At 40.5% G+C, this 25,657-nt stretch overlaps 1 protein-coding gene across 14 annotated transcripts in view; it reads right to left on the bottom strand.

Moving 5' to 3' along the window:
* The window catches only part of MAST2 (microtubule associated serine/threonine kinase 2), a 207,083-nt gene that overhangs the window by 62,768 nt on the left and 118,658 nt on the right, over positions 1–25,657 (bottom strand). The gene's annotated exons all lie outside the window — the stretch shown is intronic.

Raw genomic sequence — 25,657 nt, 5'->3', positions numbered from 1 at the left:
AATTTATTTGAAAGCTAGCCCATCTTTTAAAGGCATTAAAGAAGCCTGGTCATTTATATTCATCGAAACAAATATTTAGAGCTTCCCTGGTGGCTCAGATGGTAAAGCATCTGCCCACAATGTGGGAGGCGTGGGTTCAATCCCTGGGTCGGGAAGATCCCCTGGAGAAGGAAATGGCACCCCACTCCAGTACTCTAGCCTGGAAAATCCTATGGATGGAGGGGCCTGGCAGGCTACAGTCCATGGGGTCGCAAAGAGTTGGACACGACTGAGGGACTTCACTTTGATTTTCTTTCACACAAATATTTACTGAACATTAACTGCACATCAGGCACCATTCCAGGTGCAAGGGAAGCCGTAGAGAACAAAAGAAAATCTCTGTCCTCAAATGGCAGTAAACAGTGATATGAAGAAAGAGACAGAATGTTTAAGAAACAGCAAAGAACTCAAGTAGGTGGCAGGAGGGGAAAATGACAAGGAAAAAAGTAGGGTATAGAAGCTATGGGCATAGACTGCAGCCAGACTCTGTGGGGCTGCCAGACTGCTGTAAAGAACTATTGGAAATGTGATAAGGAATCGCTGGAAGGATTGTGATCAATCTCAAGAGATTATGATTAGAAATGACACAAACCTGTCCCTAAGAAACCATCAGGAATCATCCGATCACATCTCACATGCCCTTATTACCCCCAATTACCACCAAAGGCCCAAGCCTTCCATCTCTAATTTGACACAGTCTCCCTCTACTCCTTAATCTTAAAAAAAGAAAGAAAGAAAGCTTACACCATGCCTCCCTGAACTCAGTCTGTCATCAGCAAACTATAACCTTAGCTTATTTTCTCAACATTCAGTTTCAATTCTGGCTCTAACTGAAACCTTGTTATCCCCTAGGACACCACAGTCCTGGTGAAAATTCCAATCCTTTTAAACCCAACTTTCCATCTATTTTGCAACTGCACTTGGGCGGCCGATGGTGAATGAAGAAAAATCCAAAATCATGCTGGCTGGGGTTTCTTTATGTTTATGATGATAAATATCAAGTGGATCCATACTACATCTACTTAGGTAACGCACTCTCTCTCCAAGACAACTCACAACTCAAGACTAATTCACATCTTCTCCCCAAACCTCCAGTACTTCTTCAGTTCCCCAAATCCTATCCTCATCTGCTGACTTGGCTTTTTATTCAACTAGGGGTAAAAAGAATCAAAACAAAAAGAAGTACTACATATTTCTGCTCCCCCAAATCTTACTAGCCTGGAGAATTTCCTGGTGGTCCAGTAGTTAAGAATCCGCCTTCCAGTGCAGGGGACGCAAGTTTGATCCCTGGTCAGGCAACTAAGATCCCCACACGCTGTGGGGCAACTAAGCCCATGTGCCATAACTACTGAGCCTGTGTGCTCTGGAGTCCACATGCCACAGCTAGAGCCCGTGTGTCACAACATTAGCCCGAATGTCTCAGCTAAGCTCTGATTCAGTCAAAAATAAATAATTTTTTTTTAAATCTATCAGCCTGAATCTGTATACATATACTATACTGACTTTCCCATCAACAACAGCAGAAGACCATGTTGCTATGAAAGTCAACTCCCTGACTCGCTATTCAAGAAGTCTGTACCTCCACTGTCTTCCTTCTCCTATAACACAAACTTCTACATCCTACTGGGTCATTCTCATCATCATAAAAACATGCTGTAATTTCTTACATATCAAGAAAATTAGAATAAAAACTTTCATAGACCTCTCCCAACTTTGCTCCCCTGTTTAGGAAAAAGTCCATGTAGGGATTCTGTACTTGTTATCCTATCTCATTTCCTATTATCTCTCTTTTTTTTTTTTAAATTATTTTTGGCTGTGCTGGGTCTTTGTTGCTGCACAGGTTTTTCTCCAGTTGTGGAGGGGGGGCACTCTCCAGCTGTGGTACGTGGGCTTCTCATTGCCGTGGCCTCTCTTGTTGCAGAGCATGGTCTTAGTTGCTCTGAGGCATGTGGGATCCTCCCTGATTAGGGATCGAACTCATCTCCCATATTGGGAAGTGACTCCTTTACCACTGAGCCACAAAGGAAGGCCCTTCTATTCTCTATTTAACCCACTCTAGACTAGATAATCAACATCTTTGTTGCCTATTATCAAGGTATTCACTGCTGCTAAGTCGCTTCAGTCGTGTCCGACTCTGTGCAACCCCATAGATGGCAGCTCGCTAGGCTCCTCTGTCCCTGGGATTCTCCAGGCAAGAATACTGGAGTGGGTTGCCATTTCTCCAATGCATGAAAGTGAAAAGTAAAAGTGAAATCGCTCAGTCGTGCCCAACTCTTACCGACCCCATGGACTGCAGCATACCAGGCTCCTCCGTGCATGGGATTTTCCAGGCAAGAGTACTGGAGTGGGGTGCCATTGCCTTCTCCGAAGGTCATCACTAACAACAGTCAATTCTCAATCCTTGTCTTATGTAACCTCTCAACATCATTCAACAGTTATAACTTCCTCTTCTAAAAAACAAATTGGGATTCAATTTATATTCAATTAGGTGTTCTGTTCAATGAGCCCTGACAACTGTACCCATTTATATAACACATCCAAAACAAAAGACAGTGATTCTATTACCCCAGAAAGTCCCCAAGTGCCCCTTCTGGTCAAAGCTACTGTGAGTCCATTTTATTTCCTTTACTGGCTTATTAACTATCAGTTCAGTTCAGTTCAACCATAGCTTTGACTAGACAGACCTTTGCTGGCAAAATGTCATCTCTGGTTTTTAATACTCTGTCTAGGTTTGTCATACTTTATGGAATGTACATATGAAATCACATTAACCCTTAGAAAGCTTATTTGGACCGAGGGGATCTTGAGCAGAAAGACACCCAAGGTCTCCTGTACTAGGGCTCACAGTACCTTCTTCAACAGGTATGCCCTCCCTCTTTAACTTACTCAATTCTACCCATTCCATAGAACCATGAGCTCGAATGTGGTTTTGCGTGAATTCTCTTTTATTCTTCCAAGCAGGATGAAAAAATGAAACAGTTTTCAGACATTAGACAACAAGCAATGTAGGACAGTGATCACTTAAAGAGAAGGGAAACAAACAAGGTGAGTCCTACAACTGCCTGGGCTTACTACCTGGAAAGACATGCCCACAACAGCACAGGGAGAAGATGGCCTGCACAGAACCTGGGGGTGGAGGAAACTTCTTAAGAAAAAGAGCAGGTGGAATCACTCCCTGGTACTCAAACAGGGTTGGGAACAGTTTGTGTTTCCACCAGACAGAGGGGGAAAACCTGGTTATTCACAAGACACTAGCAAGGAAAAATTAGTCCAAATGCTGACCTGGTCCTACCTAACAAAGCTTAAAAGCAATCCTTAAAAGATCAAATTATTTCCAAGTAATTTAACTGTGTCCCAGAATAAGGCTCAAAAATAATATTGAAAGAAGCAAAAAACAAACAAAACAAAAAACAAAAAAAACACACTCTGTCAAACAAAGTCAAAATCAGTAATTGGTACATAATAAAAATTACTAGGCATGGAAAAAAGGAGGAAATATGACCCATGATGTGGTGTGGGGGAGTGGGGGAGAGTAGAAATAACAGATCCAGAGATGGCACACACAGAATTAGTAGAAGAGAAATAATAAAATCATTATAACTATATTCCATATTTTCTAAACATCCCTTTTTTTTTCCTTTATAAAAATTTATTTATTTTTAGCTGTGTGGATCTTCGTTGGGACATGCAGGATTCTCTCTAGTTGTGATGTGCAGGTTTAACTGCCATGCAGCAAATGGGATCTTAGTTTCCTGACCAGGAATTGAACCCTCATCCCTTGCATTGGAGGCGGATTCTTAACCACTGGACCAACGGGGAAGCCCCTATATTTTCAGTGAGGCACAGGAAAGTGTAGCATATTAAGGAGAGATTATGGATGATACTTTTAAAAATCCAAATAGGACTTTCAGAGATTAATAGTCTAAGATGAAAATTAAACAGGATGGCATTAACAGAAGATAAAGCACTGCAGAAGAAAGATGTGCGATCCTAGATACAGTGAGAAAAAAAAACTATGCAAAATGAAACAAAAAAAAGAGAACTTTTTTCATTTTTAAAATTTATTTATTTTAATTGGAGGCTAATTACTTTACAATATTGTGGTGGGTTTTGCCATACATCGACATGAATCAGTCAAGGGTGTACATGTGTCCCCCTCATTCTGAACTCCCCCTCCACTTCCCTCCCCACCCCATCCCTCTGGGTTGTCCCAGAGCACGGGCTCTGAGCGCCCTGCTTCATGCATTGAACTTGCACTGGTCATCTATTTTACATATGGTAATATACATGTTTCAGTGCCAGAGAAAAGGGAACTTTTAAATGGAAAGAGCACCAGGGAGCTGTGCAATAACTGCTGCCAAGCACTGTGTCATTAGTCCCTGAAAGGGAGAAACAGAAAAAATATTTGCAGAAATAACTGCTGAAAATTCTCCAAATTTGAAAATTATAAACTCACAGATCTAACTGGCTCAATGAACCCCAAGCACAAGAAACATGAAGAAAAGTATCCAAAGCATATCACAATCAAATTACTTAAAATTGATGATAAAATCTTAAGAGCTGCCAGATATAAAAATTACATAACACAAAAGAATAAAGATAACAATGACAACAAAATTCTGCTTGGAAAAAGATGCAAGCCAGAAGACAGTGAAGAAATGTCTTAAAGCACTGAATCTAGAATTCAATACCAAGTGAAAATATCTTTCAAAAAAGGTAGTCCAAATAAAGACTTTTCAGACACACAAAAGCTGAAATATCCCCTTATCAACAGATCTGCACTATAATAAGTGTTAAAGAAAGTCCTTCAGGCAGAAGGAACATTATACTAGATGGAAATCTGTATCTACACAAAGAAAAGCACCAAAAATGATAAACATAAACCATTTTTCTTTTTTTCTTTTTAAAATCTCTTCTTGAGACTTCCCTGGCAGTCCAGTGGTTAGGATTCTGCGCTTCCACTGCAAGAGGCACAGGTTCAATCCCTGATTGAGAAACTAAGATTCCCAAAAGCCTTTGGGCACAAAACACAAACAAAAAAACCCAAAACTCTTCTTGAATTTTAATGGAAACACAATAATTTACTGTGGGGTTTACAACACTGTTGTTCATTGCTGTTGTTCAGTTGCTCAGTTGTGTCCGACTCTTTGTGACCCCATGGACTACAGCACGCCAGGCTTCCCTGTCCTTCACTATCTCCTGGAGTTGCTCAAACTTATGTCCATCGAGTTAGTGATGCCATACAACCGTCTCATTCTCTGTCGCCCCTTTCTCCTCCTGCCTTCAATCTTTCCTGGCATCAGGGTCTTTTCCGATGAGTTGGCTCTTCACATCAGGTGGCCCAAGTATTAGAGCTTTAGCTTCAGCATCAGTCCTTCCAATGAATATCCAGGGTTGATTTTCTTTAGGATTGACTGGTTGGATCTCCTTGCAGTCCAAGGGACTCTCAAGAGTCTTCTCCAGCACCAAAATTTGAAAGCATCAGTTCTTTAGTGCTCAGTCTTCTTTATGGTCCAACTGTCACATCCATACATGACTACTGGAAAAACCATAGCTTTGAGTATTTGGACCTTTTTCAGCAAAGTGATGTCTCTGCTTTTTAATATGCTGTCTAGGTTGCAACATATGTAGATATAAAATGCATGCAGAATAGCCATATCAGCAAGGCTGGGAGGGGAGAATGGAAGTATACTACTATGAAGCTCTTACATTAAGTATGAAGTGGTATAATACTACCTTAAGATAAACTAGCGGAGAAGGCAATGGCACCCTACTCCAGTACTCTTGTCTGGAAAATCCCATGGACAGAGGAGCCTGGTAGGCTGCAGTCCATGGGGTCGCAAAGAGTCGGACACGACTGAGCGACTTCACTTTTACTTTTCACTTTCATGCATTGGAGAAGGAAATGGCAACCCACTCCAGTGTTCTTGCCTGGAGAATCCCAGAGATGGTGGGCTGCCATCTATGAGGTTGTACAGAGTCGGATACGACTGAAGTGACTTAGCAGCAGCAGCAGCAGCAGCAAGATAAACTAGAAGTTAAAATTTTACATTTTAAACACTAACGCAAGTAGTGCAAAAGAAAAATAAAGTATAGAAGTCAGGCTCCTAAAATTTCTTGGGCTCCAAAATCACTGCAGATAGTGACTGCAGCTATGAAATTAAAAGACGCTTGCTCCTTGGAAGAAAAACAAACCGACAGCATATTAAAAAGCAGAGACACTACTTTGCCAACAAAGGTCATATAGTCAAAGCTATGGTTTTTTTCAGGAGCCAACTATGGATGTAAGAGTTGGATCATAAAGAAAGCTGAGCACTGAAGAATTAAAGCTTTTAAAGTGTGGTGTTGGAGAAGACTCTTGAGAGTCCCTTTGACTGCAAGGGGATCCAACCAGTCCATCCTAAAGGAAATCAACCCTGAATATTTGTTGGAAGGACTGATGCTGAAGCTCCAAAACTTTGGCCACCTGATGAGAAAAACCGACTCATTGGAAAAGACCCTGATGCAGGGAAAGATTGAAGGCAGGAGGAGGAGGGGACAACAGAGGATGGCATCACCAACTTGATGAACATGAGTTTGAGAAAGCTCCAGGAGTTGGTGATAGACAGGGAAGCCTGGCAAGCTGCAGTCCATAGGGTTGGAAAGAGTCAGACATGACTGAGCAACTGAACTGAACTGAATGGATAGTTAATAAGCCAATAAAGGAAATAAAATGGACTCACAGTAGCTCAGTAGGTAAAGAATCTGCCTGCAGTGCAGGAGACCCGGGTTCGATCCCTGGGTTGGGAAGATCCTCTGGAGAAGGAAATGGCAACCCACTCCAGTATTCTTGTCTGGAAAATCTCATGGACAGAGGAGCCTGGTGGGCTGCAGTCCATGGGGTCACAAAGAGTCAGGCATGACTGAGAGACTAACACTTACTTACTTACTTAAAGGAAGGCAGAAAAAGAACAAGTATAGCTGGGCTAAACAGAAAATGATAAGCAAGAGGATAGATTTAAATCCAGTTACATTCAGTTCAGTCGCTCAGTCGTGTCCGACTCTTTGCGACCCCATGAACCGCAGCACATCAGGCCTCCCTGTCCATCATCAACTCCCGGAGTCCACCCAAACCCATGTCCATTGAGTCGGTGATGCCATCCAACCATCTCATCCTCTGTTGTCCCCTTCTCCTCCTGCCCTCAATCTTTCCCAGCATCAGAGTCTTTTCAAATGAGTCAGCTCTTCACATCAGGTGGCCAAAGTATTGGAGTTTTAGCTTCAACATCAGTCCTTCCAATGAACACCCAGGACCGATCTCCTTTAGGATGGACTGGTTGGATCCCCTTGCAGTCCAAGGGACGCTCAAGAGTCTTCTCCAACACCAACAGTTCAAAACCATCAATTCTTCAGCACTCAGCTTTCTTCACAGTCCAACTCTCACATCCATACATGACCACTGGAAAAACCATAGCCTTGACTAGACAGACCTTTGTGGACAAAGTAGTGTCTCTGCTTTTTAATATGCTAAGTTGGTCATAACTTTCCTTTCAAGGAGTAAGCATTTTTTAATTTCATGGCTGCAATCAGCATCTGCAGTGATTTTGGAGCCCAGAAAAATAAAGTCAGCCACTGTTTCCCCATCTATTTGCCATGAAGTGATGGGACCAGATGCCATGATCTTAGTTTTCTGAATGCTGAGCATTAGGCAATTTTTTCACTCTCCTCTTTCACTTTCATCAATTACATTAATAATCTCATAAAATGCAAATGTTCTAAATATATATTCAGCTAAAACAAAGACTGATAGATTGGATAAAAGAGCAGGACCTGACCATATGCTGTTTATTACCTGTGACAGCCAAAAACCTGGAAATCACCTCAAATGTTCACTAACAGATAAACAAATCATAATATATCCAAACAATGGACTACTACTCAGCAATAAAAATGTATGAGCTATTGATACACACAATAAATGAATCTCAAAATAATTATGCTGAAATCAAGAAGCCAGACATAAAAGAGTACATACTGAACAATTCCATGTATATAAAATTCAAGAAAACATTAACCTATACGGACAGACAACAGATAACAGGCTTCCTGACCAGAGGCAGGGGACGTATTATAATGAGGCATAAGGACATCCAGGAGCTGCAGATATGTTTATTGTCTTGAATGATTATTGTACAAATGGTTTCGGAGACGCATACATATATCAAGATCCATCAAACTGCACCATTCATTTGTATTTATTATTTATTTGGCTACATCGGGTCTTAGTTGGGGCAAGCAGAATCTTATTTGCATTATGTGGGATCTTTCACTGAGGTGCACAGGCTCTCTAATTGTGGCACACAGGTTCCAGAGCATGCAAGCTCAGTAGCTGTGGTGCATGGGCTTAGCTGCTCCAGGGCATGTGGGATCTTAGTTCCCAGACCAGGAGTCAAATCCATGTCCCCTACACTACAAGGTGGATTCTCAACCAGTGGTCCACCAGGGAAGTCCCAAATTGTACATTTTAAATATGTACAGCCTATTATATTTCAACCACACTTCAATAAAGCTATATACTTTTTAATGTAAATAATATCAAAGTCACTTTTCTGCTTAAAACTCTGTCTCAGGGAGAGTAAAAGTCAATGTTCTTACAATGGCCGACAAGCTGTACATGGCCTGGATCTCCATTACCTCTGTCCCTCATGCTCACTCTACTTCAGCCACGTGGGCCTCCTCACTTCTCTTAGAACATGCCAAGTGTACCACTGCCTCAGGGCTTTCCCAAAGGAGCCTTCCTTTGCCCGTTTCCCTCATGACTTGCTCCCTCCTCTTTCAGGTCTTGTTCAAGTTCAGTCTTCTGAATGGATTTTCCTTTGACCATTCTATTTAAAATGGTAACATCCACCCTCCCAAATACTCTTCTCCTCCTTTCCTGATATATTTTCCTCAATAGCACTTGCCATTATGTAACATACTATGCATTTCTCATTCATTCTGTTTGCTGTCTTAGAATCTTAAGCTCTGTGAGATCAGTCTGCACAGGCTTTGTTTATTGCTATATTTTGCAGTGCTGAGAACTCTGCCTGGCACATGGCGGACTCTCAATAAATCTGTTAAGTGGATGAATGGATGAGTATAATTTGTTACAAGAATTATAATAGAAGAGGACACTTATACACCTGACATATGTAAGGTATATCCAAACTATGTCCAAACTTCTCTTGTATGAAAACAAAGATCTCTTGAAATGGCAGGGACAGACAACTGATTCTCATTTCATTTGTCATGGTCTTATTAAAATTTGAATTAGATTCAAAACACTAAAGATCACATTTCTAGGCCACACGCCTTTTTATGAAGGTACATATAATCTCACTTGGCAAATCTGCAACAGCTGCCAGGGGAAGAAAAAAAAAAAAGGTTAGACACCCTGGTACGGATGTCATGACTCAGCTGAGATCCAAAGCAAGAACTGCCTAATTTTTCCATTTCAACAAGCACTGGCCACTTCCCCAGGATCCTAGATGATAAAGGGCGGGTCTTCATTTTTCCATTCCAGAAGATTAAGGTACCGGATGTTTACAGAGTCAGCCACACCAACTCTCAGCTGATGGAAGGCAACCTGGAAGCCCCTGAGCTGATGCTCTGCTGCCCATTGCAAGGACTGAGTTAAGCCAGACTGCTGCCCACTACCATGCCAGTCACTTGGTCACTCACAGCAAGGTCTGGTACTTTATCTTACTACTTGCTTCACCATGGTCACCCCACCATGGATAGTGGGAGCAAGTACTAAGGCACCCTGTGCAAGCTCTGTGAAACTGCTGAACTGTGACCATATTTGGAGACCTCTCAGCCTTCAAAAATCCCTTCCCTCAGCAACTAGCAGGTACTCAAATCAAATATTTAGGAAGTCTGTTTCCCAGTTTAAAGGAATATACAGTAGGATACATGGTTGCAGACCCCTCAGTGCCTCTAATCTCCAGCCTCTCAGTTTCAGAAGTCCAGCTGCTGCTAGGGATCTAAGTACTTGGTAATGAATTGACTACTACATGGCTATTTCCTTTCTGAATTAAGAGTGTGGAAAAGACCACTTCTGCTTCATTAACTGTGATCAATAAGATAGACAAGAATTTGGAACCATTTAAGGTCATGCACTTCCAGGTGCTATTTCAGAGTAACAACTAGGATGATGTCCCTGTAAAGACTGAGAAGCTAGTAAAGTAAAAGTTGCTCAGTCGTGCCTGACTCTTTGCGACCCCATGGACTATACAGTCCATGAAATTCTCCAGGCCAGAATACTAGAGTGGGTAGCTGTTCCCTTCTCCAGGGGATCTTCCCAACCCAGGGATCGAACCCAGATCTCCTGCACTGCAGGCAGATTCTTTACCAGCTGAGCTACCAGGGAAGTCCCAAGAAGATAGAGCAGGAGAAAATGCATGTTCTCTCAGTCAACAAAGGTTGCTGCTTGGAGATAAATCCACTATTTGTCTTCTGCCTGGATTATTTCAACAGCTTCCTAACTAGTCTCTCTAATTTACTCCTGTCTCCTATTGCCAGTCTGTTCTCAACACAAGCAGACACTGTGATCCTTTTAAAACATACATCAGACGATTTCATCCATTTGCCCAAAACCTCGCAAAGGCTGCTAACTTCACATGGAGACACCAAGCTACTTGGACCACTGCACCAACTGATCCCTCCACTTGGAATGCCCTTCCTCCACTTACACCATGGCAAATACCCCTTACCTCCTCCAATGTCACCTTCCACATTTCCCTGTGCAACACTGTGACCTGCCCCAAGAATCCCCCTTATTTTGCCTTTTTGGGGGATGGCAGCTCTCCTTGGATTAATAAAGTATTTTTTAACTCCTACTCTACTGGTTTGGAAATAATACATTTTTTATACACAGTTATTGTTACTAAACTTTTAATAGGCATTCTTGTCTTAACAGGAGTCTAAGTCTTAGGTCTAAGGATAGCTTAACTCCAGTTCTCCTTGCCCCTTCTAATATACATGTTATTTGGTCCAGTGCTTCCGGTCTATCTTGCTTTTACAATACCAAATTAGTAATTACTGTTTCATACAGTAACTGCTTGCATTGATTTACTCATATTTCCAGTTTCTTTGGTCAGCATTCCCTCCTGGATTTCACAACTTTCTTCTTTCTTCTTTTCTTCACAATTATTTCACTGAAAATCTAATATTGATAAACCTTCTCAATGTCATTGTCTGAAGATGGCTTTAGTTTTCTCAATGACTTCCACAAGTATGGAATTCTACAACCTCTTGTCGAGAGTACCTTTTTTCTCAATACCTTAAAGATGGTCCATTGTCTTATAGCTCCTGTTATTGCTGCTGAGAAGCTTGCTCTCAGGACTGTTGTTCCTTTGTAGTTAATTTTTCTTTTCTCTCTGCTTTCTTTTAAATCAAAATTTTTTTTAGATATAATTCACATCTCACAGCTTCCCTGGTGGCTCAGCTGATAAAGAATCCACCTGCAATGCAGGAGATCTGTTTTAATCCCTGGGTTGGGAAGATCCCCTGGAGAAGGGAACGGCTACCAACTCCAGTATTCTTGCCTGGAAAATTCCATGGACTATATAGTCCATAGGGTCGCACAAAGTCGGACATGACTGAGCGACTTTCACTTACTTATTTACACATATCACAGAATTCAACCTTTGAAAATGTTCAATTCAGTGGTTTTTAATACACTCCCCAGTGTGCAGCCACCACTGCTAATTCCAGCACATTCTCATTATTCCAAAAGAACCCCTGTACCATAAAGCAGTCACTCTCCATTCCCATCTTTCCTACCCCTCTTCCCAGGCAACCACCAAAGAACTTCTGTCTCTATGGATTCCACCTGTTCTAGATATCTCACATGAACGGAATCACATGTCATGTGGCCTTGACTCTGGCTTCTTCTACTTAGCACGTTTCATCCACAATGTAGTATTTGTCCGTACTTCATTTCTTTTCATGATTGAATAATACTCTGTTGTGTGAAGAATATACAAACATTTAATTCATCCATTCATAAACTGATGGACACTTGGGTGGTTTCTACTTTATAGCTATTTTAAATGATGTTGTTATGAATAGCTGTGTGTTTGTGCGTACATTATGTTTTCAATTTCCTTAGGTAAATGTCCTTGCTGAACTCATTCATAGGAGCACCTTTAGCTTTTGTGAATTCTTAAGGGTTCTCTAGTTCTTTTAAGACCTCTGTTTTTGGTTCTGAAATTTTACTGCAGTGTATCTAGATGGAGATTTATTTATACCTTTTGTGCTCCATGATGTTGTTTTGGTTTCTAATCAATTCTGGTCTCAGTCATTATCTCTAAATACTGCCTTTTCCCCATTTCTCTATTTTCTATATTGGACCTTGTTATTGTATCCTCCATATTTCTTAGTTCTCATTCATATTTTATACCTTTTCCATCTCTGTGCTGCATTTTAGATAAAATTTTTCTAGCTTTGTCTACAGCTCTACTATATGACCTGACTACTGAGTTTTCAAATTCAATGTTGCACTGTATTTAATTCCTTAAATTCTAATTAGCATTTTTTGGAAATTTGCCTGATCTTTTAAAATTAAATATTTTTTGTTCTCTCATTTTTATCTCCATTTACATTGTTATTCACTTTAAATTTACTTATTCTATGGTTTTTATTCATAATGCCACTTTTAAGTTCATAGGGACCTAATCTTACTGTTCCTTTTTTCTATTGATTTCACTTATAGTGGCCTGCTTCCTTGTATAGTCTATCATTTTGTACTATAAACTCACCATTAGTGTGGCTTCACGGGAATATTGTGCTACCTGACTTGAAGGTATGTCTTTAAAATCTCTTTGAATTTGTTTTGGACAGACCTGTCAGAGCTCTTTACAGCCTAGAATCAGCTCTTAAGACTAAACATATGGTATAAACTCTAGGTCCCAAATTCAGTTGAATAAAGGTTTATAGTTTAAAATTCTCAAAGAGACTTTTTCTTCTTTCTTATTAAGAACCTATTTAAAACCCAGATGAGATTAAAGAACTTCATTTCATCTCTCCATGTCAGTGGACAAAATTTTTCCCAGTCCATTCCTACACTAAGGGTAAAGCCCTTGAAGAATCCTAATTATACATGAGGTCTTAATTCTACCCTAACTTAGAATCTCCCTATCCTAAACAAGCCCAAGGCCTCACCCTCTTTCCCCTAAAGATCTCAGGACTAATATAACACAGCACAGCTTCCTCCCTGGCCCTGTTTCTTGGAAGTTCCAACACTGGTTTCCACTGTTAGGTGTTGTTTTCATTCTTAGATTGAGGTCTCTTGGGCTTTTCCTCACATTCTACTGAATTTAGCTATGCATTTAAAACAATAATCATAATAGCTAGTATTTACTAAGTGCTAACTGGGCACTGTTGAAAGCACTGTATGTAGTATCTCACATCCTATGAAGTAGGTACTGCTGCTGCTGCTAAGTCACTTCAGTCATGTCCAACTCTATGCGACCCCATAGACGGCAGCCCACCAGGCTCCCCCGTCCCTGGGATTCTCCAAGCAAGAACACTGGAGTGGGTTGCCATTTCCTTCTCCAATGCATGAAAGCGAAAAGGGAAAGTGAAGTCGCTTAGTCGTGTCTAACTCCTAGCGACCCCATGGACTGCGGCCTACCAGGCTCCTCCGCCCATGGGATTTTCCAGGCAAGAGTACTGGAGTGGGGTGCCATTGCCTTCTCTGATGAAGTAGGTACTTCTATAACCCTATTTATACAGATAAGGAACCTGAAACACAGAGATATTATTGTTTGGATGACTAATGAATGGGAGAGAACGGTCCTGTAATGCATTCTTAGAGCACTGCATGTCTTGGTGATCAAAGGAAAGTGGCCAATGAGACTAGAGATATTTTTTCTTTGAATGGAGTACACTTCTACTACAAATATGGGCCTTGGTAAATGAAGTTGTCTTGCGCTATCCCTGATTACATAGTATCTGGGAAGTTGTGGTATATTTGGTTTGCCTTTACTAGTTCCCATGCTTCCAAATTTCTTTAAAAGTACCAAATAAGAAGCCCACTACCAGGTTACATTTCCAGATCAGTTTCTTTGAGAGTTAGTGGTTAAAGGGAATCACAAAATATCTTGCAGTCACTCCATATGTTTGTTCAATATCCAGGTTAAACCCTGAATTAGTAACAACCCTTCTTTCCTGCCTCCTCCCTCAATAAATGGCCCAGCTGTCTGGCCTGCGCCCAAGTTTCCGTAATAGAGAAGATCAGAACACAATTCTGTTTCTATGAGGCAGTCATGGATACAGTGGCCACTCGTAGAGCCGAGCCCCAACTTTCAGTAATCAAACCTCAATATGCCAGTCGTTTTTAGTGATAATTAATTGCAAGGTTCTGGGCCGAGCGCTGGAATGAATGTAATCAAACACTGGCCTTCAGAGGCTTGCAGCTGAAGAAAATTAGATATGTGAAGGAAAAGAGCTCAGGCAACATTTACTGAACATAGGTGTCTTTTAAAAAAAGAATCTGGGACTTTGTTGGTGATACAGTGGACAAGAATCCTCCTGGCGATACAGGGGACATGGATTTCATCCCAGACAAAGATAATTATAATATGATACCATTTATAAGAGGTATCTTTTAAAAAAAAAAAAGAATCTGGGTGTCTATGCTCTACTAAAATGAACGATATGACTAAGAGGAAGGCAGAAAATCACAGGAATGTATTAGACTTCACAGTGGAAAGAGGTACTGGTAATACCATGATGCCAACTATGCAAGAAGACTCGAAAACAGTCAGCCTAGACTGGAGCGGAAGATGAGAGGGTTCTAGGAGTGATGACGCAGCGGGGAGGGTGAGAGGGAGGATTAGATCATCGAGTGTAACCTCCTGCATTTTACCTTCTGATGGAAAATGCAGGGATGAGCAAATGACTTCTGCAGAAAATATAAAGCAAGGCAAAAGTGAGGTAATTATCACCCTCGAGAAAACAAAAAGTTGTAAAATAAACATAATCACTGCATACAATGACTCAACTAGGGTAACAGTTATGAAGTCATAATTGAATTGATTATAGATGAAATTATTTTTTGTTTGGTTTTTTCTTTTTTTGTTTTTAGATGAAATAATTTAAAGTGCTTATTTTTGAGAAGCAAAAATCAAGGATGGTAAGAGTGGGATAAGAGAATATTTAGTTTTCTCTTATAAGCCTTAAAGAAGTCAATGGCTTTTAAAATTAGGTCCATAGATTACTTCAACAAAATAAAAATTAAATTTAAAATGACAGTGGTTTTCACATATGTTAAGTGAAGAAGAAAGGGATAGTTGGGGTAGGAAAAGAAATTTGCAGCAATCAGTAATGTAATCACAATAATTACACTGCATTTTAATTGGTACAACCATGGTTCTATCCTAGGTCATCATAGTTTAAAGGAAACTAGCAAGTGATCATCTCACCCCTCTGCTCAAAATTCTCTGACAACTGTCACAGTTAAATAAATAAATACCTAAATTAGTTATTAGCATGCCATTCACTGCCCTTCATGATATGGCCAACCCCCTGCCGATCTGTTCTACTCATCATCACCTCCCCACAAATCCACCCTCTAGATGGTCTACACCGCAATACTAAACAGGCCCATGCCATTATGTCTCCACTCCCATGCACATCTATTGCTTCTCCTTCTACCCTTGTTTCAAATGTCTACCTGACAAGTATATGTTAATTATTCTCTTCCCCACTCAAGAAATTTCCTTCTCTCTTAAGCCCTTATTGAGTTCTCCAGGGCAGAATTAAAGACTGGTTTCCATAAACTGGCACTGAATTTTATATAACCTTCCATTACAGAATGTATTGTGCATCACCACATGACTCCCACCACAAGCCAAGTAGCTCTCTACAGGAGATAATTAACAAACTTAGAAGCAACAAGTAATCCTTGGCTTATTATAAACTTGTACTAGAAAACTGAATAAGTTGGAAAGCTGCCTAAGTTGTTTTATGACATCAGTATAACTTTAATTCAAAGATGAATAACAATACCCTATGAAAATTGTAGATTCATTTCCTTTATAAGCATATATGTTTTAATTCTGAGTAATACCGCAACACCAATAGTGGGTAAAACTTCTGGCACCTCAGCATAAATGAAACTAAAATGTTCTCAGTATTTTTCACCACCACTCACTTGCAGTTTAAAAAAAAAATCTTAAACTAGACTGACTCAGAATGTACTTGTCAAAACAATAAAAATTACTATTTTTATTAAATCTTGACTATTTCTTAAATACTCTGTGTGATACAATAAGAAGTATGCATAAAACACTACTTACTGCTGAATTATCAAAGTACAATGAGTGCCTTAAAGAAGATACTTGTGCTGTTGGTTCAGTTGTGAGCCACTTTTTTCATGAACACCATTTCACAGTAATTCAGACTTAAGTTTTTGCAAAGAGTTTCTTGACATGAACAAAATAAGCCTATTATTTTAAGAAACAACTGACAGTATTTATTGCCAATGATAAAATCCAACCTTTTAAGTAAAAATCATAATTTTGAACTTATGTCAGGAGTTTGACAGCTTTCCAATATTTAGACTTTTCTGATGACTTTTCAGATCAGTATTACTGATTCTGATCAGTAATACTAGCAAATATGATTTTTAATATTGTATATTTGAAATGCAGAAACATTTTGGAGAGAAAAGAGAGAAAAGGTATTTGATAAAGTTTAACAGGATTTAAAGAAAAGCTCAAAGAAAGTTTTAAAGAAAAATTTAAGAAATTTTCTTAATTTTATAAAGGATCTCTACTCTAAACTTAGAAGAAAATTATTATACTCAAAAGAGAAACTTAAGATACATTTCTTTTAAGGTCAAAGGAAAAAACAAAAACTAAACAAAAGGGTGCCTATCCTCCTTGCTACTTCTGAACCTAATACCAGAAGCTCTGGCCAATGAAAGTTAAAAAAAAAAAAAGACTCAAGAAGCTGAGGATAAGATGGAAATACATGAAACGGTCAGACGTACATATGTGAGCAATAACTACAAAGAAAATAAATTACCAGTCACAATAATAACCAAAACACTTGAAAAAATCTAATGCTAAGAAAGCCAACCAATAAAATAAAAAATGGGAAGATGAATTTCCAGAGGTTAAAAATCAATTAATAGAAATCTAAAAAAAAGACTTGCAAATATAGAATGTTTTAGACCATCAGAAATATACATAAATAGCATAAAAAATTAATGAATCAAAACTTGCAAAAGTAAAAAATAGTTGAATAGGAAAAAATGTACATGTTTTATAAATAAAATTATACTGAATGGATGAATGGATAAAGAGAAAATAAACACACAACACATTCTTTTTAATTCAGCCATTAAAAAGAATGAAGTCTAAAAATTATAAAACTACGTATGCATTTATTCTTCAACTCAGCATGCCCAATTCTAGGAATTTATTCTGAAGACATACCATGAAAATTAATTCTTCTGTGCCTAGAATCATCGTGAAAATTATTTGTGTTCTCTAACTCTTCCCCTAGTATACTAGTTCCTCAGTAGAAAGACTCTCTAATCCCCAGCCTATCCTATCTATCTGGAGAAGGAAATGGCAACCCATTCCAGTGTTCTTGCCTGGAGAATCCCATGGACGGAGGAGCCTGGCAGGCTGCAGTCCATGGGATTGTGGGGAGTCGGACACAACTGAAGTGACTGAGCATCCTATCTATCAAGACCAGAAAAGGGACCCTAGTCCCTGGGGCAATCAGGATAAGCAGGGGCCCCTCCTCCTGTAGCATCCAGGGGCATGAAAGTGAAGCTGCTACAAGAGGCCCTCCTAAAGGAGCTTAACAAATAATATTTATCTTCTGCAGCTGTGGGGCTACTGAGTTCCTGCTACCTGGATCAGTCATTACCTCTCAGAGCACCTACATCAGTTTGTACCACCTCAGAGTCTCTACGACAAGGCGCCTGTCCAAGGATGACTACTAGGAGCCAAAAGAGCAAGCCAAGGTTTTGCTCAGCTGAACGTTCAGTCAACAGTTACTCAAACGACAAGCCCTGAGGGCTTTCACAGACACAAAATCTCCAGTTCACTTTTCTGGCTAAACAATCTTCACTACAGAGCAATAGTTATAAAACACTGATCAAGGAAGTATGTGACACTCGGGCGTCAGGTTGAAGGTCCGGGAAAGAGCCCAAGTCGACTCAAGAGTAAGGGTACCTAGAGACTTCCCTGATAGTCTAGTGGTCAAGACTCTGCACTTCCACTGCAGGGAGAACAGGCTTGATTTCTGGTCAGCAAACTACGATCCTGCATACTGCACAGTGTGGCAAAGGAAAAAAAAAAAAAAAAAGTAGGGGCACCTAATAGGATCACAGATATAGAAAAAATCTTATGCTTACTGGGGGGTAAAGAAGAGAGAGGGATAAATTGGGAGACCGGCATTGACATATATATACTACTATACATAAAATGTCAAAGTTATGTTTTTTTCCAGTAGTTATGTATGGATGTGAGAGTTGGACCATAAAGAAGGCTGAGCGCTGAGGAATTGACGCTTTGGAACTATGGGGCTGGAGAAGACTCTTGGAAGTCCCTTGGACTGCAAGATCAAACCAGTCAATCCTAAAGGAAATCAACCCTGAATATTCATAGGAAGGACTGATGCTGAAGCTCCAATACTTTGGCCACCTGATGTGGAGAGCTGACTCATTGGAAAAGACCCTGATGCTGGGAAAAATTGAGGAGAAGGGGGCAACAAAAACTGAGGAGAGGATGAGATGGTTGGATGGCATCACTGCCTCAAAGGACATGAGTTTGAGGAAACTCAGGGAGATAGTGATGGACAGAGGAGTCTGGTGTGCTACAGTCCATGGGGTTGCAAAGAGTCGGACACAACTTAGCAACTGAAGAACAACAACAATATATAAAATAGATAACAAATAAGAACCTACCATATAGCACAAGTATAGCCCACCAGGCTCCTCTATCCACGGGATTCTCCAGGCAAGAATATGGGAGTGGGTTGCTATGCCCTTCTCCAGGGGATCTTCCTGACCCAGGGATTGAACCCAGGTCTCTTAGTCTCCTGCATTGGCAGGTGGGTTCTTTACCACTGGCGCCACCTAGGAAGTCCATAGCACAGGTAACTCTACACAATAATCTGTAATGACCTTTATGTGAAAAGAATCTTAACAAGAGTGGGTATATGTATGCTACTGCTAAGTTGCTTCAGTCGTGTCCAACCCTGTGTGACCCCATAGACAGTAGCCCACCAGGCTCCCCCGTCCCTGGGATTCTCCAGGCAAGAACACTGGAGTGGGTTGCCATTTCCTTCTCCAATGCATGAAAATGAAAAGTGAAAGTGAAGTCGCTCAGTCGTGTCCGACTCTTATCGACCCCATGGACTTCAGCCCACCAGGCTCCTCCATCCATGGGATTTTCCAGGCGAGAGTACTGGAGTGGGTTGCCATTGCCTTCTGCGGGGTATATGTATATGTATAACTGATTCACTTTGCTGTAGAGCAGAAACTAACACAACATTGTAAACCAACCATACTCAATAAAATTTCTTTAAAAAAAGAAAAAAAGAGTAAGAGTACCTAACTGTACCTTAGGGTGCGGTATGTGTGCTAAGTCACTTCAGTCGTATCTGACTCTTTGCGACCCTAAGGACTGACTGTAGACCACCAGGCTCCTTTGTCCATGGGATTCCCAGGCAAGAAACTGGAGTGGGTTGCCATGCCCTCCTGCAGGGTCTCTTACATCTCCTGCATTGGCTAGCGGTAAGCTAGCACCACCTGGGAAGCCTGTACCTTAAGGGTAACAAATAGGTAACAAAGGGGGGAATTCCTTTCGTGTAAACACTGTAACTAATAAATGGAAAAGCAATGGGGATATCACCTTTTTTGCAAACTCATAATAAAATAACGGATGTAAGTAATAATTATCAAAGACCACTACTATCAAAGAAAGGGAGAAACCTGACATGACGTGAGTCCTAACAGCTGTACACGGCACCAACTTCTGTTAAGTATTCTTCTCCAGGGTCCCAAATCAAATTAGAATCAGATCTAACCTACAGTTTACAGGAAATACAGAGGTCACAGGATCATGTTAAATAACTTCTCAGGGATGCAATCAGGAAAATCCAGAATGTGGGAAAGTCTACAAGGACGAACAACTCAGTCGCTTCAACAAATTAAATGCAAGGAAGAAAAGGAAAGGAAAAAGAGGATGGGAAAACCAAAGATAGTTAAAGGTAGAGTGACCAGACACCCCAACTTGTCCATTATAACACTGGTTCATGCCTGATATCCCAGTGTAACTGTTAATAGAGTCCTCTTTCATTACTAAAAGCTTCCTAGTTTAGATAATAAATTATATGGTCACCCTACCTAAGAGATGAAAGTGAAAGTCGCTCAGTCATGTCTGACTCTTTGCAATCCCATGGACTATACAGTCCATGAAATTCTCCAGGCCAGAATACTGGAGTGGATAGCCTTTCCCTTCTCCAGGGGATCTTCCCAACCCAGGAATCAAACCCAGGTCTCCTGCATTGCAGGCGGATTCTTTACCAGCTGAGCTACAAGGGAAGCCCAAGAAAACTGGAGTGGGTAGCCTATCCCATTTCCAACGGATCTTCTGGAACCAGGAATCAAACTGGGGTCTCCTGCATTGCAGATGGATTCTTTACCAACTGAGCCCTAAGAGATACAGTAATCAACAAACTGTGTTGGCATAGTTCGATACTGATTTAAAAAAAAAACAAAACAACTGTCATAAAACATTTGAACACTGACTAGATATTTGATGATATTGCAAGGTAAGAGTTCTTACCTTTAGAAATACAAACTGATATATTTACAGATGAAATGACATGAGATTTGCTTTACAACAACTGAGTGGGGGGAGAGGGAATAGGAGGGATGTAGATGAGATAATACTGATCATGAGTTGTTAACACAACTTACAGTGGGATGTAAGACTACTCTCTCTGCTTTGGAATATTATAGAGATTTCCCACAATACGATATTTTAAAAAGAGATTAAGTTTTCCAGTAAACAAAATTTTCCTACTTCTAGAAACAGAAATACCCTAGAAACCTTCAGCTTCCTGCTCTTAATTCAAGAGCAAGCCTTTGGCATGTTGCCTGATAGAACTATATATTTATTCAGAGTCACTGAAGCCAGGATCTATAATTCTCTGCCATACAGTTCCCTGAGGTTAAATCACAGCTAGTATTCTTCATTACTTTATCTTTCCATAAAAATTTTTTAAAAAGGACTGCTGCTGCTAAATCACTTCAGTCGTGTCCGACTTTGTGTGACCCCATAGACGGCAGCCCACCAGGCTCCGCCGTCCCTGGGATTCTCCAGGCAAGAACACTGGAGTGGGTTGCCATTTCCTTCTCCAATGCAGGAAAGTGAAGTCGCTCAGTCGTGTCCGACTCTTTGCGACCCCATGGACTGCAGCCTACCAGGCTCCTCCGTCCATGGGATTTTCCAGGCAAGAGTACTGGAGTGGGGTGCCATTGCCTTCTCCGTTAAAAAGGACTACCCCTTCCCTAACAGGAGAATCACATTTGAATATACTCTCAAGTTGTTCTTTCCCTTACATAGGAGTGGGGGTGGTGGACAGGAATGAAACACCTTAAGCTCATCTCAATGGGCTTTTCCCACTGCCAAGAAATGGCCCAAAAGAGAATGTAGTTCGGTTTACTCATTTACTCATGAGTAAATTTTTACTCATTTTACTCCATGTCCTGGTGTGCCCCAGAGGGCCAGTTTTAGCTACAATAATTAGTGAGCCTGCGTGAGAAGGCAAGAGAGAACACAGCTGCTACTGCCTCATCTTAGCCAGTAACAAAACTTCCAAGGGCAGAACATAATGATAAGTGATACCTAGAGTTACTCAAGGGAAAATCAGAATATGAGAAAACTAAAAGGAAGCAAAAGGAAAAATAATAGAAGCAAAAAAAAAAAAAAAGTGAGGATTAGCAACATGTGAATTTTCTAACAAAGACAGCAAAAAAACTGTTACAGCAACAATAATTGTTATTCTGAACAATCTTACAGGTATTGACTTATCTAATCCTGACAGTGATACCTGAAGTCTATTACTATCCCCAGTTTAATAATGTAGAAAACTGAGACAGAAAGGGAAGTGATTTGCCTACAACAGGGCCAGAATAAGAACAAGTTCTGGAGACGTTCCTCTTTTAGAGTTACTTTGAAAAGCAGTTGTTTAAAGAAAGACAGATAAGACAAGCAGGTGTTGGTAAATGAAAATAGTGCTTTCTCTTTGGCAGGAAACAATCTTGACACTACCAAAAAAGGGTTTCAAAGGCTGCCCAGATTTGGAGGACACCCAAAGCAACACCTGTCCTTTGCCACTAAAGTCCACAGAAAGCTTCTTACACGTGTGACACAGGAAGGGCCAGAGGGCTGAATTAGTACTAGCTGCAAACTTCAACAGTGAACTTCTTGTTGCTGAAGATGTTCAACCAAAGAATAACTTTTCCACTAGAGATTGTACGAAAAGAATTTCTATGCAGTGGGAAGTAGGCTACAGCTAGAACTCTTCCTATACAAAGTTCATTCTAATGAGGACTTCTTGCTGCACTTTAGGGCTGACGAAAACAATGGCAACTCAAAACTGAATCAAAACCTAAGCCATTCTATGTTCCAGGGAGTTGCCAACACCAAGCTTCTATCCCCAGGAGGTCTAAAATCCCAATGAACAGCCCAAGACACAGCTTCCTGCTGTCTTTAGGGACATCAATTACACCAAGGACCGTATCTAGTACTCCTTCAAATATGATTATATCAACAATACAATACCCATGTCTCAGTGCCAATCAGTAGGCTAGAATCACATTCTTAGAAGAGGTACAAGTTGACTAAAGGTTTGAGGTTAATTCAACCCAAATCACAATCGCATTTATTATGCCTCTTAAGGTTGACCATACCCATCTAGGACACTTGAAAGGTAGCATCAAGACCTGTCTGTAACAGACCCATCCCTTGTCATCAAGGAACAAATGGAAATGTACCATAAGAATTCAAAAGGTCATTATTTTTAAACTGTGTCTTTATTGTCCTTCAAATTACTACGGACAACAATCTGTGAGGTCTTAAATATATAACTAAGATGCAGAACTCAATAAAAAGGGTTAAGATTCTGAGCAGTGCCAGTTCTAACTACTATTTCTAGCCCCTTTGGGCAATGCAACCAAAAGCCTCAATAGCGGTGTCAGTTTGCCAGGGCTGCCATATCAAAGTACCACACACCCGGTGGCAAGAGACATTTATTTCCCTCCAGTTCTGGGGGCTAGAAGGTGTCAGCAGGGTTGTTTCATCTGAGGCCTCACTCCTTGGCTTGTAAATGGCTGTCTTCTCCCTCTGTATCTGTGCCCCTGTCTAAACCCCTTCTTCTGAGTTACTGTTGTTGTTCAGTCGCTAAGTCGTGTCCGACTCTTTTGAGACCTCGTGGACCGTAGCCCTCCAGGCTCCTCTGTCCCTGGAATTTCCCAGGCAAGAATACTGGAGTGGGTTGCCATTTCCTTCTCCAGGGAATCTTTCTGACCCAGGGATCAAACACATGTCTCCTGCTTGGCAGGTGCATTCTTTACCACTAAGCCACCAAGGAAGCCTCCTTCTTATAAGTACACCAGTCATATTACAGCCCATCCCAAAGATCTTATTTAACCTTAATTATCTCCATGAAAATCCTATCCCCCAGTACAGTCACCTTCTAGGAACTGGAGGTTTAAAGCTTCAACAAATGAATTTTAGGGGGACACAATTCAGCCCATAAAAATAGTATGAAAAGTGAAAGTGAAAGTGAAGTTGCTCAGTCGTGTCCGACTCTTTGCAACCCCATGGACTGTAGCCTACCAGGCTCCTCAGTCCATGGAATTTTCCAGGCAAGAGTACTGCAGCAGGTTGCCATTTCCTTCTCCAGGGGATCTTCCCAACCCAGGGATCGAACCCAGGTCTCCTGCATTGCAGGCAGACGCTTTACAGTCTGAGCCACCAGGGAAGCCCTAAAAATAGTATACTCTGCGGAAATAAAAGACATCCTAATATGGCCACTGCATGGCGGCAGTATGTAGATCCTAGATCTCTCCTGGGTCATCTATTTTTAAATAGAGGTTAAATTCACTGCCAGTAGCTCTAGAATTTTCTTCACTTATTCATACTTTACTAGAATCATTTTTCTCTCTCAGCTTATATTTGCTCAGTTGCTAAATAACAGCATGTTCATTAGGCAAATGTACTAATGTGCAAAAATGGTAACAATTTTGTAGAATTTAGGTTCACCATTGTGTTAATTAAAAACTCATTCTGTCCTAGACTCAGAATGTGAACTCAGAGAACAAAACTAAATTAGTGGATAACAACAATGAACGTGTGTAAAAGAATAAAATGGAATGACACATGCCTAAAAGAAGGACAGAGGTTTTTAAAAGGAAATAAAGATAATGGCATGGAAGTGAAAATGGATTAGAAATACCAACTCCCTGAGTATGAGCGGATTTGTATAAGAATGTCATGACTAGGTTACCTTGGGAAAAGAGAAGACCCGGGTCCACAAAATTACTTAGGATCAAAACATACTACATGAAAGAAGTATCTTAGATGGGGAAGCAGAACAGTATAGTTGTTGAAAACATGATCTCTGGAGCCAGATGGCTTGGGTTTTAATCCCACTTTTGCCATTTACCATCTGTTTTATCTCAAGTAATTTATTTAATCTCTCTGCACTTCTGTTTTCTCATCTGCAAAACAAGCATAACAATAATCCCTACTGCACAAACCTGGTGTGTGGATTGAATGATTTACAGATTTTTAAATAGTTAGAATGGTACTCAGCTGAGGCACTATTAAGTCCTAAGAATTTGTTTACTTACTAACTAAACACACAATAGCACATTTCATTAGAAACATTATAGCAGAGTTAAGACTACAGATACTAGAGCAAGATCCTTTGGGGCTGAATGCCAGTTTCCATTGCCTACATGAACTGAGAACTTCCCACTGCCTACGTGAACTGAGAACTTCCCACTGCCTACGTGAACTGAGAACTTCCAGATGTACAAGCTGGATTTAGAAAAGGCAGAGGAACCAGAGATTAAATTGCCAACATCTGTTGGATCATAGAAAAAGCAAGGGAATTCCAGAAAAACATCTACTTCTGCTTTGCTGACTATGCAAAAACCTTCACTTGTGTGGATAACAAGACCCTGTGGAGAACTCTTAAAGAGGTGGGAATAGCAGATCACCTTACCTGCCTCCTGAGAAACCTGTGTACAGGTCAAGAAGCAACAGTCAGAACTAGATATGGAACAATGGACTGGTTCAAAATTGGGAGAAGAGTACATCAAGGTTGTATATTGTCACCCTGCTTATTTAACTTACATGCAGAATACATCATGCAAAATGCCAGGTTCAATGAATCATAAGCTGGAATCAAGATTGTCGGGAGAAATATCAACCTCAGATATGCAGATGATACCTCTCTAATGGCAGAAAGCAAAGAGAAGCTGAAAAGCCTCTTGATGAAAGTGAAAGAGGAGAGTGAAAAAGCTGCCTTAAAACTCAACATTCAAAAAGTTAAG

This window comes from Bos grunniens, chromosome 3, assembly GCF_055505025.1.
Source record: "Bos grunniens cultivar Pamir isolate PY7600 chromosome 3, Bosgru_T2T1.0, whole genome shotgun sequence".
NCBI classification, from domain to species: domain Eukaryota; kingdom Metazoa; phylum Chordata; class Mammalia; order Artiodactyla; family Bovidae; genus Bos; species Bos grunniens.
The sequence above is the reverse complement of the archived record's forward strand: the minus strand, read 5'-3'. Positions and strand labels throughout refer to the sequence as shown.